We start from the raw sequence: 14,238 nt of genomic DNA, 5'->3' as shown, positions 1-14,238 counted from the left end.
AGAGAGATGCTTTGAAGATCAAAATAAACATTCATAATAGGAAAACTTTGAAAATCACAAAGTTTTTAAAATAATGAAATTTTGAAAATTATTAAAGACTAAGAATATAAAGTTACATCATCATTTGCAAAGAAAAAAAAACGCTGTTGCCAAAATGGCCCAAATGAATATACGTATGTCCTCCCCGTAGCCGAGGACAAGAATGTATAATTCCTACCACACCTTCTACTTCTCCAAAAGACTAATGATATGATGTATGCATATTTTTCTACTAAATTTTTCTTTGGGAAGGGCTTGTAATATCAGTCACTGTCATAAACCTGTTGTTTTGAAAATATTTTATCAACATTTGCTTTATTTTTCATCCTAGCTGTCTTAACTTCATTTACATACATCAAAAATTTACCACGAAAATGTCAAGATGCATTATATTCTATATTTGCGCAAACGTAGTTTTGGAATTTTATTAACAAGCAGTGAAGACTTTGAATTAAATTTACTACAGTGGGTAATCATACCAGATAAATCACTACTCACCCATTTGAAAACTGCTTTTCCTAAGTACTCTCTAAGATAAAGTGTGGGGTTCCAGGTAATAGAGTTAATAGTCTTGCTATATAATTCCACTGTAGATCAGTTGTGTGGTCATAAAATAGTTACTTATTTTGTCTATGCTTTTATGTCTTCCTATGTGAAATCATAATTTTCCAAATGATAATGTAAAATCACATACATGATTTATTGACCTGAATATTCCTGCAGATTAGTTTCTGGATTAATTATAAATGCTTACATCAGTATGTTCTTTGTGGCAAGTTCTGATTTTTACAGCTTCTTCTTCTAGTTTAAGCAGTGGTATCTCCATTTCTGCCAGTGCTAAGGCATATATTGCTTTCTTTCTCATAAGATCCTGCTTCTCAAATGCCTGTTCTTCTTGAAGGGAAAGCAGTCTTTTCTGCAAGCAAAGATTTTTTAAATGATTCATCGTTATTAATTACCTAAACATTTATTGAGACTCTATCCTGTGCTGGTCAGTAATGTCTACAAATCAAAACAATAAATGCCACCATAAAAAAGCAATAGGTACGAATATAGCATATTTAAAAAGAACAGAGGTAATATTACAAAAAATGAGAGAAAAAAATTTAATAGACAATAAAAATCAGATATCCTTAAGTAAGTACTGGAGGATAATAAGGTTAGACGACACGTTAATGACAAATATTGAAATATATGTAATTCCTGCATTCTAAGACCAAATAAAACCAATAAACAAGAAGTTAATAACAAACTATTAAGCAAAAAGGACTGGAAGATTACGGAATTATTGGGCTTATCTACAGAGAGAAATAAATTAGGTAATTTGGCATTTTCAAGCATATAGAATTAGAGAGACACTGCTTTTATATGTTTGAAAGTATCAAAGTTCCCAATAGAAAAAAAAATCACAAAATGTGTGTTTGCTTCAAAGAGGAACAGAGGTGCAGATAATCTCAAATAATTTTTAAAATTAACACTGTCTTGTACTGTTTTGCCTCTTGATTTTATTCTTTTTATAGTAATGGTTTCAAATACTTATGTATTTCTGAAGGGGAGGCAGTCTACAAACATGCCAGGGTTCAGATCACCCAATCTAGGTCCCAAAGGATATGCAGGTGGTAGATAAAGACTTTTTAAAAAGTAAAATTGATTTTGCTAGTTATAATGTTTTAGTTTCAAAATCTTTATATAGAAATATCATAGCATGTTTTCTTTTCAGTCTTAAATAAAAGAGTCCAATTGAAAGACATTAAAAATGTAAAAAAAACATAACATCATCACAAAGGAAACTAAAGAGACACTTAGGAATAAGATCCCACTGCCCTTTTACTAGGCTGGCAGAAATTCCCATTAAACCACAAAATGCGATATGTGTATGAGAGGTCAGTTTCTTTATGCATGATCAGACACTGCAAGTCGTACACAGAGGGCAACTGTCATCAACTAAGGAGAGAAAACTGCTGGCTTGCAAACCAAGTAGTGAAAAGATGCCTCATTACAGGCAAATTTAAAATGCAAATTAAAGGAAGAATAAAATATTGAAACCAAATTGGGATTACCTGAATCATCATTCCACGAGCCACTTCACCTCGAGTGAGTTTTTTCAAGAATTCTTCTCTGCCCTATATATTATCAAATTTTTTAAAAAGGAGGTTTTATTTATAGAATATCAGAAAACATTTTAAGACAACTGCTAACATAAAATGCATTTTACTTAGGTTAAAAAGAAGAGTAAACTGCTCATTAGAAATTGAGTGTTATAATTTTTTATAAATAAACCTGATGTTGTCTGAGGCAAAATTAGTAAGTGCTGCAAGACCAGGAATAGAATACAGAATTTCTGTTCAATTCAGCTTGTATTTTATAATCCTGAACTAAAATACTGAAGTAGGAAAATCAAAAAGGAAAACCTAGATAGTCTTCGATCCCTCTTTTTAAAAACTATCTGTTTGTATTTAATACTATTTTCCAGAATGAACACATTCAATTTTGAAAGCAAGGTAAATTCAAGTTTAAAGTTTGCAAAATATGATCAGATTCTCCATTTGGCTAGAAAAATTTCTTTTTTTTTTTTCTTTCTTATTTTTAAAAAATCATTTCTTGAAAGTTAGTGGGCAAAAAATATGTGGAAAAATCTTCTCTTTTGCTACTTGGATAGAGAGTCTTAAATTCTTCATAGTTGTACTTTATATTATCACACAACCAGATATGGAAATAACTCAAAAATTTCCTTCTGCTTTTAGAATTACATCTTGGAACCTCTTATTGAGGGAGGAGCGGTCTTGGATTTAAGCTGTCCTCCATATTCAAAAGAGATGTATAGCTTTGTAAAGAAGAACAGTGGAGGTTCAGAAATGTCTCTAAAATTCCTACTTCATTACTGAACCCCTCATCATATCACAGAGTCTACACAGACATTATAAAGAAACAAGTCAGTAAGTCTCTCCTACAACCCTTCCTTTTCTTAGTATAGCAACCCATCAAAATTACGCTCTCCTAGAGTAAAGAAAAGTAACTCCAAAGAAGGAAAGAGGAGATAAAGAAAGTATTATCTTTAAATATTACTTCACCTAAGGATATACCTATATCTAAAACCAATTTATACAATGATGTATTTTGATAATTTAAAAGAAATTAGTTGCCTTTTTTTTAAAAATAGATCTTTAAAGGAGTATAATTGCTTCACAATACTGTGTTAGTTTCCATTGTACAAAAAAGTGAATCAGCCATATGCATACATATATCCCCATGTCCCCTCCCTCTCAAGCCTCCCTCCCACCTTCCCTAATGTTACAAAAAATGAGAGAAAAAAATACAAAGCAAAGCACCGAGCTGATCTCCCTGTGCTATGCTGCTGCTTCCCACTAGCTAACTATTTTACATTCGGTAGTGTATATATGTCGATGCTACTCTCACTTCACCTCAGCTTCCCCCTCCCATCCCGTGTCCTCAAGTCCATTCTCTAGGTCTATGTCTTTATTCCTGCCCTGGCACTAGGTTCATCAGTACCAATTTTTTTTTTTTTAGATTCTATATATATGTGTTAGAATACAGTATTTGCTTTTCTCTTTCTGACTTACTTCATTCTGTATGACAGACTCTAGGTCCATCCACCTCACTATAAATAACTCAATTTTGCTTTTTATGGCTGAGTAATATTCCACTGTATATATGTGCCACATCTTCTTTATCCATTCAACTGTTGATGATCATTTAGGTTGGTTCCCTGTCCTGGCTACTGTAAATAGTGCTGCAGTGAACATTGGGGTACATGTCTCTTTTTGAATTACGGTTTTCTCAGGATATATGCCCAGTAGTGGCATTGCTGGGTCATATGGTAGTTCTATTTTTAGGTTTTTAAGGAACCTCCATACTGTTCTCCATAGTGGCTGTATCAATTTACATTCCCACCAAAAGTGCAAGAGGGTTCCCTGTTCTCCACACCCTCTCCAGCATTTATTGTTTCTAGATTTTTTGATAATGCCCATTCTGACTGGTGTGAGGTGATACCTCATTGCAGCTTTGATTTGAATTTCTCTAATAATTAGTGATGTTGAGCATCTTTTCATGTGCCTCTTGGCCATCTGTATGTCTTCTTTGGTAAAATGTCTATTTAGGTCTTCTGCCCATTTTTTAATTGGGTTGTTGGTTTTTTTGAGATTGAGCTGCATGAGCTGTTTGTATATTTTGGAGATTAATCCTTTGTCTGTTGTTCCATTTGCAAATATTTTCTCCCATTCTGAGGGTTGTCTTTTCGTCTTGTTTATGGTTTCCTTTGCTGTGCAAAAGCTTTGAAGTTTCATTAGGTCCCATTTGTTTATTTTTGTTTTTATTTCCATTACTCTAGGCGGCGGGTCAAAAAAGATCTTGCTGTGGTTTATGTCAGAGTGCTTTTCCTATGTTTCCCTCTAAGAGTTTTATAGTGTCTGGACTTACATTTAGGTCTCTAATCCATTTTGAGTTTATTTCTGTGTATGGTGTTAGGTAGTGTTCTAATTTCATTCTTTTACATGTAGCTGTCCAGTTTTCCAAGCACCACTTATTGAAGAGGCTGTCTTTTCTCCATTGTATGTTCTTGCCTCCTTTGTCGTAAATTAGGTAACCATATGTGCATGGGTTTATCTCTGGGCTTTCTATCCTGTTCCATTGATCTATATTTCTGTTTTTGTGCCAGTACCACACTGTGTTGATTACTGTTGCTTTGTAGTATAGTTTGAAGTCGGGGAGCCTGATTCCTCCAGCTCCATTTTTCTTTCTCAAGATTGCTTCGGCTACTGGGGGTCTTTTGTGTTTCCATATGAATTGTAAAATTTTTTGTTCTAATTCTGTGATGAATGCCATTGGTAGATGAATAGGGACTGCATTGAATCTGTAGATTGCTTTGGTAGTTGCCTCTTCTAACATGACAACAGATACAGTGGTTTTATCAAATAAACATTTAATAATGGAGCCAAATTAAAAATGCCTCTACAGACTGGAAACCAATATACTGTATTCCAGAATAGCGTGTTACATTTGAACTTTGTCTGAAAGTAACTGAAAAATGTGTGTGTGTGTGTGTATCAAGGAGATGAGTTGGGAAATAGTAAGGCATGAAGCTGAAATGATAAACTATCAGCTTATACATAATCTTTAAAGGCATAGAAAGGAAATTAGTGAAGAATGTTAAGCAAGGTGTCTGTTGCAGAAAGGTCACTCTGGTTGCAATGGGGATTAGTTTGTGTTTCCTTAAAATTCATTCATTCATCCTTTGAAGTTTTTTTGTTTTTTTTAATTGTCAGTAAAAGAGAAATCTATTGTTTAAGTGAATTCAAGTCCTTGAACGTATATAAATTAACATCGTTCAAGAAGAACTTGTGAATAGAAGGCCAATAAAAACTGTAGGCAGTATGTGAGACATTATAATAAAATAGACCAGAAGTCTGAAGGTGCAAGAGTAAAACAATTGCATTTCTTTGAAAAGAAGGGAAAGAGTCCCTTGAAATTTTGAAATCAGTATTTCTATACAAAACCAACTCAACCTATTACCAGTGGACAAATCTGCACTCTCCATCAGAAAAACATCTGGAGTTTCACTCTTTCCTCTCAGGGAACTCTTTCAAGCTCTGTTTTCTACCATGCCCCAAACCTCTGTGATTCAGAGAGCAAGGTCAAATGACTGGTCACCAAAACGGAAAATAGCTGTTACTTACTGCTTGGGCTGCCAATTTCCACTTCCACCAGCCACAGGGAGTGTTTCCAGCCAGATGCTCAAGGCCTTCCCTCAGTACTACTGCCTTTCTGAAAGTTTGATCGGTGCACCAGGGCACTGGCAAACTGCTGGGAAGTTTACCAGTTCCTAGGAGAACTACTGACTAACCATGACCTTCAAAACATCCTAGAACACGCCAAAGACTGATATAAGGTGATCTCTGATGGTCACAGGTCTCAGGCCACACAGTGAAGTATCTGAGTGAGGTGACTTATTTGTCTTCCCGCCCTGTTGTCACAGGCAGCGTTCTCTGTAAAGCTGACTCTGAGGTGGGGTTTGGTATGCAGGATTCTTATTAAGGAGTGCACCTGGAATCAACTCCTGTTGGACTGGAGCGGGGAACAGTGGGAAGATAGGGAGAGGATCAAGGACTGGGCAGAAACACAGGCTGAGCTGCAAAGCAGCCCAGCAACAACCTCAGTCAGCTCCATGGGGAGTCCTGGAGCAAGAACGGGCCTTCGGCTTTGCCCCAAGTCAGACCAAAGGGGCAAGGCTACTCCTCTATTTATCAGTCGTTGGATATGAGCTGTCCCAGGAAGGGGAATGACCTTAAGCAAAGTGACTTAACTGATTCCTGAAGTAGAATCTGGGCAGTTATGTCCACTGAACAATACATATATACGTCATGAATCCCCTTGATAAAACTACTATTAGTGCTACTAAGACTCATGACTGAAGTATTATTACCTGCCTACTATGTAGAGTTACCTTTTTTCAACTTCATAATGAAATCCATGAAATCGCTATTATTGTCCCCTTTTGCAAATGGGAAAACTGGGACAGATTATATAAATTGCCAAAAAGCAAAAAGCTAGCACACATTGGAAGCAGGATGCTAATCCACACTGAGAGCCCAGGGACTTTATCTCATTGACTTAGGATCTCAATGACACCTGGATACCTAGGACCCTTCAACGTGAGTGGAATATTTAGTGTAGAGCCTTCTGACTCTCATGTCCTTGCAAAGCCTGCCTTTCCATGAGACTTTCCAGGCAATAGGATTGTCAGATTCTGTAACTCAGCCGCCTATTCCACAGATAGAGGAATGGAACCGAGACTTTGTGTTCAAGAGGTGTCAATCTGCCAGTGATGCCATAGCTGGTTCTCAAACAGAATCTGCTAAGAAGGTTATGAACACTGGGGATATGCTGCTTTTTTAATTCTGCAACTCTATGACATAAATCACAGCAAGATACTTTTTGACCCACCTCCTAGAGAAATAGAAATAAAAACAAAAATAAACAAAGGGGACCTAATGAAACTTAAAAGCTTTTGCACAGCAAAGGAAACCATAAACAAGACAAAAAGACAACCCTCAGAATGGGAGAAAATATTTGCAAATGAAACAACAGACAAAGGATTAATCTCCAAAATTAACAAGCAGCTCATGCAGCTCAATATCAAAAAAACAAACAACCCAATCCAAAAATGGACAGAAGACCTAAGTAGACTTTTCTCCAGAGAAGATATACAGATTGCCAACAAACACATGAAAGGATGCTCAACATCACTAATCATTAGAGAGATGCAAATCAAAACTACAATGAGATATCACCTCACACCAGTCAGAATGGCCATCATGAAAAAATCTACAAAGAATAAATGCTGGAGAGGGTGTGGAGAAAAGGAAACCTTCTTGCACTGTTGGTGGGAATGTAAATTGATACAGCCACTATGGAGAACAGTATGGAGGTTCCTTAAAAAACTAAAAATAGAACTACCATATGACCCAGCAATCCCACTACTGGGCATATACCCTGAGAAAACCATAATTCAAAAAGAGTCATGTACCACAATGTTCATCGCAGCTCTATTCACAATAGCCAGGACATGGAAGCAACCTAAGTGTCCATCGACAGATGAATGGATAAAGAAGATGTTGCACATATATACAATGGAATATTACTCAGCCATAAAAAGAAACGAAACTGAGTTATTTGTAGTGATGTGGATGGACCTAGAGTCTGTCATACAGAGTGAAGTCAGAAAGAGAAAAACAAATACCATATGCTAACATATATATATGGAATCTAAAAAAAAAAATGGTTATGAAGAACCTAGGGGCAGGACAGGAATAAAGACGCAGACGTAGAGGATGGACTTGATGACACGGGTAGGGGGAAGGGTAAGCTGGGATGAAGTGAGAGAGTGGCATGGACATATATACACTACCAAATGTAAAATATATAGCTAGTGGGAAGCAGCCACATAGCACAGGGAGATCAGCTCGGTGCTTTGTGACCACCTAGTGGGGTGAGATAGGGAGGGTGGGAGGGAGACGCAAGAGGGAGGAGATATGGGGATGTATGTATATGTATAGCTGATTCACTTTGTTATAAAGCAGAAACTAACACACCATTGTAAAGCAATTATACTCCAATAAAGATGCTAAAAAAAAAACACCTGTGGTCTTCTTAGGCAAACACTGATTGCACTATCATTGAAAACGTTCAAGAAGAGAGGCTGGACAATGACAAAGAGCTACAGTAGTTGTATAAAGATTTCTGGATTTAATCATATAAGTACCACTTTTGAGAATTTGCTGTATCCCAGGCAATTTCCTAGAATGTTTTATATATACAGGCAGCCCTCGTCTTGTAGGATGCCATGCTTATTGAAACTTGTGCCTGTGGGGACCGTGCAAAATAGGAACATGGCTCAGATATGTACAAGTTTCAGCTAACTTGATGCTGTGCAAAGTGAGGGCTGCCTGTGTGTATGTGTGTGTGTGTGTGCTTGCGCATGCACGCATCTGTATGTAAGTGAATCATGTCCATTTAGTGACCTAGCTACAGTTAATCCACATTCAAAGATGAGAAAACTAAGATCATAGGTGTCATGGCACTTGCCCCATGACTAACATTCAACACGTGTCAATACTCAAGACTGCTGATACTACGGCTTGGGCACACTCTATAGCACTTTGAAGTAAGCCCCCTCCTCTACCCTCAGTTTCCAGTACTCTGTCTGGTACACAATATTTGTTGAATGAACAATTTATTGAACAAATGCATTAACAAATAGCAAAAAATTGCTAAAATTTCAGGGTTTTTCAAATTCAAAAATGTTTTTTAAAAATCTTTTTATATGAGAAACTTGGGATTCATTAAAATATCATAATCATATTCTCATTCATAAATAGCTTCTTGAGGAGAGTAAAACAAGGCCTACAGGATGTTTTCCCTGAGACCTAGGGAAATAGCTGAGGTGGTAGGAAAGGCAGGGAGATAAGTAACTGAATAAGAACTGCAAGAAGAGTGCCTTTTTCAGGAACACAGCCTGCAGCCCAATCTGTGCCAGGCTTTTCGGTTTTTCAAACTGCCAATGCATGGTAAAGAGAATGTAAGCCCAGAAACATCACCATTTCACACCTGTTACAATAATAGATTCAAGCAAGAATTACCAATGAGTGCTAAGTCCACTGGATGAAGACTTTTTGGAAACAAAGATAGTTGCATATTCTTGCAATATCACTCAATTGAGCACTTATTAATCATAATAGGGAGATGGATAAATCTGTTGACCACAACTTTAACCAAATGATCAAACTTACTATCACTAGTTATGAGAAAAACTTATACCGTGTGTTTTGTGATATGTCTCATTGATACAATATTATAACTTATGTAACATTCCTGCCAAAAGTGTTTTACCTGAATGTAATCATGAGTAAACAGAAAGGTAAGTCCACACTGAGAGAAATTCTGCAAAGTAACTGGCCTAGACTCTTTTAAAAACGTCTATGTAATGAAAGACAAATTTAACAAAAATGTAGGGGACACTGTAAGATTAAAGGGGACTCGAAGTTATAACAGATAAATGCACTACACGGTTCTCGACTACATATAGCACCCAACTGAATCAGAGAAGTTTGCATGTGGACTAAATATTTGTGCCAGTTACCTAATTATTGCCTCAGTTCTAAATCCTTAGCTCAAATTTTTAACTCTAATTTGAGATACTGGAGCTGGATCTAGTATGTAAACAGTTTTCTTGTGCCAGCTGGAGTAATGAGGCTTTATCAGTAGAGGGCGTGGAGGGGCTTATGAGGGGCTTACTAGGCAGCAGCAAGGGGCTTCCCAGCCTTGTTTTGGTTTCGATTGATTTCTCCTTCCTCTTGCAGAACTGCTGTCAGCTGGTCTATGAGGAACCAATAGTGCTTGCCTTCCAGCCAGGTGCTCCACCCAGAAATTCCATTCAAACTCCAGTCAAGCTTCACCAAGTTTCTCTGCTTACGGACCATCCACTGAACACTGCCACGCCCTCTCCTATAAGGCCTTATTCTGCTTTGCAGGAGGCAGCTTCTGCCACAATTGATCCTTATGTGGATACTTTCCCGCATCCCTGAAGGCTGTGGCTGCTCCCTACATCTGCTATCCTACATTCTTTAGAGCAGGGGTCTGCAAGCTTTCCCTGTAAAGGGCTAGATAGTAAATAATTTAGACTTTGGGGCTGTAAGGTCTCTGTCTCAACTACTCAATCCTGGTTTTGGAGAAAAGGAATAAAAATGTATAAAAAGATCACTTTGAAGAGTTTGAAAGAAGCCGAGGGAAAGGGGGTGACAGCATCTCAAGAGGTTGGGAAAAGCCCACACTGAAAGTCACCTTTGACCTGCTGCCTGGCTTTAGCAGCCAGAAACCAGAAGGTGGCAGCAGAGAGCTATTCTAGTGGAAGAGACTCCTGTGCTAAAGGACAGCTGAAGAGCAAAGCATGGAACAGTCAATGCTATGTGTCCAGAGACCCACGTTTAAAGAGAAAATGGGAGGAGACACTAAACATAAATAGATCTAAGCTCAGAATCATGGATGTAGCATCAGTTTGATTTCCAGTGACAGAAGGGGCACTAAGAAAAAAACTGTAGAATTCATTACATAAGGCATGAGACCACGAACAGAGAGAAACAGACTTTAAAATTAAGAATTAAAATCATAAAGGAAAATTTGGGATTTGTGCAAATAGCTGTGTGCTGGGCTGAATTAGCGGGGCAGGACAGCTCTGGCTGGGCAATGCCAGGGCAGTTTTTGGTGGTCAGGACCCTAATAGACAATCCAGGTGGCAGCCCAACCTGGTTCTATCCAAAAGTAAACACAACGATGCTATTTTATCTTTTTTTTTTTAAATGAAGGTATATGTGTCTTTTTTTGTAGAAATATTTTTAAATTAAAAATAAAGCTAAAGTGAACCCCTAAACCCAGAGATACACATTTTGACTTTCTGGTGTATTCCTTTTTAGGTCCACGGATTAAATATTATCTTTGGTAGAGTCAGCCTAGTAAGGTCTTTTTCAGCCACTAAAAAAACAGAACTTCCATTAATGTTTTAAATTCTAAATTAAATGAATTTGCAATTTACCCTTGTACTCATATATTTAACTACTACTCTATTACCTAGAAATCTGTGTATTTAAATTTTCCCACTATATGTTAACTATGTATTCATGCTTTCCATAAACATTTATTGAGTACCTACTTTGTTCTAAGCACTGTTAGGCCTAGCGATGCAGCAGTGTACAAAACAGACAATACTTCTTGTCTTCCTGTAGCATACTTTCTGGCAGTTATTATGTAATTAATTATAAACCTTTAAATATGCATCTTTACAGTTTTTGTCCATCTTCGTCATCTGGTGACTTTAAGTCATATTTTTAGAAATAATGTTAATGAATTATAGATTATGAATGTACTTAAAATTCTTTACTTACACTGATAAATTACTTTCCAGAAAGGTTCTATCAACACTAATTTACAGTTGGAAACTCCAGCAGCTTATGAGAGTCGCTATACCAATATGTCTTTTCCGTTATCAAATATTAGTTTTCATAGATGTAAAAATGGGATAACATATTCTTTTCTACAAAATTACTGTGAGAGTAGAAGATAATGCATACAAAGGAGTTGACCCAAGGCAGTATTCGCCTTAAGCATTCAACAAATAACTATTATTTTCAGTGTGTTTTTCAGAATCTACACATTTACCAGGAGACAGACATGAGTTAAATGTGTCAGTTATTAAAGACTGTCCAAAAAAGTTAAGGTAGCCTCCTTCTATGAAGTATTCTTTATGTTGTTTATCCCTAATACTTTTGAAAATATATTATCTGTCAGGCTCCAAGTTAAATGTTTTATATACAATATTATTTATTTATCACACAAAGGTACAACAGAAGTATTGTTAAACTCATTTAAGAGATGAGAAACCTAGGCTCAATATGGTTAAGTAATACTCTCAAAATAAATAATTAGCAGAACCAGGATTTAAATTAATGAAACATTTGACTCCAAAACCTATACTCTTTCAACAAAATCACCTTTCCCTTTGAAAAGGGAGAAAAAAAAATAGAAACAAAATTCTCAGATTGGAATGGAAATGCTAAAGAGCTAATTCATCACCTCTTTTCTGGCAAACAAATCTGTAATCCAGTAGAATGGAAATAGAAGTTATGTTTTCATGTAGTTTTTGCACCAAGTCAAATAAAAGTTTTATTCTGTCCTCAAATGTCTGCACCATCAACATGCTTTATTCCTATCATATTTTTCAGGTTTATTTACTCCCTCATACATGTGTCAGGAAAATAAAGTTTTCTGATACTTAACTAAGGGGATACCCAGCTGCCATTTGAAGGACTTACATCTTAATATACCTTCACACTACTTCTGTTTTATCTGTGCCTTAACGCTTTTTTCCCAGCAAACATGTACCACTAATTGGATGCTCCCAATATTACAGTTAATGGCTTCCTTTCACTCAACTTTGACAAAGTATTCTGCCTCTGAATATAGTAGGGAAGAATCTTAGTAAACTAAAATCAAATGGAACAAACGTAAAAGAGTACAAGATCGAAGTTGTAAATATGTTTCATAGAAAGGGCTAAAGAAGAGTGATTATGCTAGTAATTTAAAGCATAAATGACTCTGAGCTTCTAGGTTGCTTAAACCAGAGGGAAACATGAAACTTTAGAGAATGCCTAATTATTAATAAGAGAAAGAATACAATTTTATCAAGAAAAGTTTTCTCTTAGTTCTGAAATCTAAAGTAAACTAGGTGCATAGATTTTTGACCATCTTGAACAGTATGACCATATCTCTCATTAGTATGAAAAACCAAGCAGCAATGGTCAATTTTGACCATTACTTTTACCAACCTTTGTTAAAAGCCAAGGATGTAATATCAGCTCATAACTCAATAAAGGCTATTTTGCACATGGGTTAAGAGTAATATCCTCTAGATTTGACTAGGAAGCATAAATTCTCAAGAATCAAAATGAATAAATTATCAGAATGTCCATTTTATAACCATTTTAAAAATACCACCAGTTTCACCTGGAATTGTGATAGAAGTTGCATAGTGCACAAATCAAATTTTGGCTTATTAAATTTGTTTTGTTCTGTCCATTGAACAAAATGGACTTGCTCTAAGGAGGCCTGGAGTGGCAGAAATTATGCTCTTCAAGAAAGCTTTTTAGAAGGTTTTGATTTTTACTTTGCTCAAATAAAGGCCCTATAAACTTTGATTCAGAAACGAACAAATAGCATTTGAAGGAAGGGCCAAGATTTTTCTCTAAAAAGGAGTTAAGGGCTGGTTGAAATATTTGAAAAAGAACTCAAGCAAAGTCACAAACCTCTAAACTGTAAAATTATAGACCATATTACTGTGGCCAAGAACATTCTAAGGACATAACACATTGTCTTTTCCTAGCATTAAAAATACTACTCAGCCATAAAAAAGAATGAAATAATTCCATTTGCAGCAACACAGATGGACCTAGAGATTATCATACTAAGTGAAGTCAGACAGAGAAAGGCAAATATCATATGATATCACTTATATGTGGAATCTAAGCCATGACACAAATGAAATTATTTATGAAACAGAAACAGACTCACAGACATAGAAAACAAACTTATGGTTACCAAAGGGGAAAGGAGGTGGGGAGGGATAAATTAGGAGTTTGGGATTAGCAGATACAAACTACTCTATATAAAATAGATAAACCTCAAGGTCCTACTATATAGCACAGGGAACTACTGATACAGTCAATATCCTGTAATAAACCATAATGGAAAAGAATATGAAAAAATACAAATATATTTATGTATAAATGAACTATGTTTCTGTACAAGAAACTAGCACAACATTGTAAATCAACTATACTTCAATTTAAAAAAAGAAAAAAATGACCCTTAAACATCTAAACAAACTTTTAAAAAAGGAATCATACACATATATGTATAACTGAATCACTATGTTGTACACCTGAAACTAACACAGCATTGTTAATCAACTATACTCCAATATAAAATAAAAAGTTAAAAAAAAGGAATCATACAATGTCTGTGATCAGACAACAAGGGAATTAAACTAGAAATCCGTAACAGAAAGATAACTGGAAAATCCCTAAATATGTAAAGACTGAAAAAGCATACTTTTAAATAATACATGGTCAAGGA

The 14,238-nt window shown here is 36.0% G+C and overlaps 1 long non-coding RNA gene across 1 annotated transcript in view; it reads right to left on the bottom strand.

Moving 5' to 3' along the window:
* Positions 1–3,123: 3,123 nt before the first annotated feature.
* Positions 3,124–14,238, bottom strand: part of LOC309610906 — a 133,273-nt gene continuing 122,158 nt past the window's right edge. Inside the window, exon 2 of the long non-coding RNA XR_014234224.1 lies at positions 3,124–8,138. This is a non-coding gene — a long non-coding RNA (uncharacterized lncRNA). The remainder of the gene's footprint in view (positions 8,139–14,238) is intronic.

This window comes from Balaenoptera borealis (genome assembly GCF_965194805.1).
Source record: "Balaenoptera borealis genome assembly, chromosome: 14".
In the NCBI taxonomy this organism is placed as follows: domain Eukaryota; kingdom Metazoa; phylum Chordata; class Mammalia; order Artiodactyla; family Balaenopteridae; genus Balaenoptera; species Balaenoptera borealis.
This window is presented reverse-complemented; position numbering and strand designations above follow the sequence as displayed.